Here is a 3,019-nt window from a genome sequence, read left to right on the forward strand (position 1 = left end):
CTTTGCTGGGCAGTTTTTGTAATCTGTGTGTATTTGTGGTTACAGTGAAATATCCATTACTGGTTTATGAGGCCGTAGCTTTATGTGGACTTGTGTTTACTGTCTAAGCCGGAGAAAACCCTTCTGGTATGTTTAAAAAGTCTTTCTAGGAAAGATCAGTGTGTGTGTGTGTGTGTGTGTGTGTGTGTGTGTGTGTGTGTGTGTGTGTGTGTGTGTGTTTGTGCATATGTGTGAGAGAGAGAGAGAGAGAGAGAGAGAGAGAGAGCACCGGGGGAAGGGCATAAAACTGTGTGAGAAAGTGTTAGAGAGAGAAACCATGTGTGTGTAATAAAAGACAATAAAAAAGTGTTTGTGTGTGTCTGTAGTTTGAGGATATTTGTATGTATGTGTGTGTGTGTGTGTGTGTGTGTGTGTGTGTGTGAGAGAGAGAGAGAGACACACACACACACAGTAAAAGGGAGAGTGACTGCACATCTGTGTATACGTATATGTCTGTGTCTTTGTGCCTGAAATGTGTATATATAGAAAACACCGTGATGAAGCACACACACATCGACCGCCAGACACAATCTCCTGTCGGCGTTGGCGAAATATCCTCCTCCCTGCCTGCGTTTGAGATATTTTCACCAAAAAAGGAAATGGAAAACTCGTAGCTGCACGGGGGAGGGAGGGGGACTGGTGGTGGAAGTAGGAGAGAGAAAAGAGTGTGGGAGAGAGAAAGAGAGGGAGGATGTTCACATCTGGAGTTGCTCCATGGCACTTTCACTGGTGGGGGGGGGGCCTCCAAAGCCCCCTTTGGATTTATTGGAAGGAGGAGACGGGCAGGGTCAGAAGAAGAGATGTTAACTGTATCATATGGTACAAGCACTCTCCACACAGGTTCAACTTCAACAACTACTATGTGAAAGCTGCCTCCCTGTCTCCTGGTCTTTCTGATAGTCAGCAACAATGTGTTCCCACATGTCTTTGTTATCGCTGTCACTCAGGTTTACCAAGAAGTCTGAGAAAGTACAGCTTTTCTTTTTACTCGAAGTGTGCAAATCCCGGCATAGCTTTCCTCTCACACTCTCTTACAAGAAGTCGGTCTCTTCACACAAAAAAGGATATTAGGCTCACAATTTTAACATTTCACTCAAACATCAACCCTTGATGCAAAAACAAACAGCATTACTTGTATTTCGGTTCTGAACATGACAAGACTAACACAAGTAGACCTAGCCGGACCTCTTCAGCCATCTATTGTTGATGTAACATGTCAGGCTGTCTGCCAGTAATGTCATTTACAATTTTACCACAGAGAGACCCGGGTGCAGTTCACAAACTAAACACGGCTCCGTTTATTTGAATCAAAGCTGCACAAAGTTTATACTGTGTGTGAAACTGAACCTGTCTTATCAGCCTCAATCACAACTTCACTGCTGAAGGGCACTTAGCTTCCTAAGCGAGACACTACAAGCTTAATTTTTACTTGCTGAACATTTCGAATTTCTAGACATTTATGTTAAATACACACTGAATCGTACATAGTTGCAAGTGCTATTTAGCGCTACATGGGGTCATTTGCGTCACTTATGTTCTCTTGTATGAACTGAGTAACAGATTGATATGGTTCATACTATAGGCTGTATTTTAAGAAAAGACAAAGAATATAAAAACATAAAGAAAAATCTTCACATAGAGTCTGTGTTTCATATAGACACCATGTTACTGGATTTGGGGGTTTCAGGGTCAAGTCAAACATACAGTTACCTCATGTTGCCCAATATGTAGCGTTGCGTGGTGCAGCTTTTGATAAACATAATACAAAAACCTTGACCTAATGACTATATGGCATTGCCAGGCCATTAAAAATGACTGATTACAATTTTAGAACGTACAGTATATCAGAAGGAAAGGTGTCAGGAGAGTGAGGCTGATAGAATTATGTTAATGGCTCAGATCCCAAAGTTTTATAGATTGTTGGGTCCATAAAAACAGCAGGGATAGATGGTTAGCACAGACCCCATCCATATTGAGCCCAGATGTCTCAGCTGTTCTCACTCGGCTGGATCACTTTTCAGCATAAAATCACAATCACCAATTACATCTTTCAGAGGGAAGTAAATCATAAATATCCAAAGTGAGGGTGATACGATCAAATTATTGTTTAATCTTAGCCCTCTCTAAGACTTTTTTGAAGACCATTAAAATACTTTTTATTTGCATCCATTTATGGCGATTAATGGCTCCTGTCTTACATAACTAATGACGTTGGTGTTTCATTTTAAACGCTTTCATGTTTACATATTTAGGTTCAATTTGACTTTGGAGTATGTGTATTTGTGACAACTGTGTGGAACCAAATTGAACTGAGGCCTGAAGTGATATGAAGAGAAATTGTTTGCTTAATCCACGTCAGGCATTTTCTTGATTATTTGATTGACCTAAATTAAACTGAATCCATGTGTATCTGCGCAGATTTACCAGATTCACTGCAAATAGATAATGTCCAGTTCCCTTGGTTTGGCAGCAGGAGCTTTTCACTTTCAAACTGAACATTTCAAGCAGCAACCAGTGTCACAATATGCAGTCTTTGCTGTGAGGAAATGTACAGATTCTTCCTCTCCAGGTGGCCAGTCTATAGGGACCAGTGATCGTACACATGTCAAAACTGAGAGGTTAACTGAAAATAACAATCAATTTCATGTTTTGATTCAGAGTGTTATTGCACCTGTTTGGACAACTTTGTAATTCTAATTAGTGACCTCAGGTAATTCATAACATTCCTCAATAGCAAACTGAGCAGAGGCCCAATTAGCCACAGTAAGTGAAAACACCTGTTTGTGTGTGTGTGTGTGTGTGTGTGTGTGTGTGTGTGTGTGTGTGTGCAGGGTTTGCTCATAAACTGTACATCTTTTGTCGCTATGAAAATCTGTAAATAAATTGAATTAGCTCTGCATATAGTGGTAGATGCATTATATGCCGGCAAGTGGTTTAATGCTTTTTGGTGTTTAAATATTTTGCCATATGATTACTGTAA

Source organism: Cebidichthys violaceus, unplaced genomic scaffold (assembly GCF_023349555.1).
Source record: "Cebidichthys violaceus isolate CVI_PGR_0920_01 unplaced genomic scaffold, fCebVio1.0.p SCAF_7, whole genome shotgun sequence".
NCBI lineage: Eukaryota > Metazoa > Chordata > Actinopteri > Perciformes > Stichaeidae > Cebidichthys > Cebidichthys violaceus.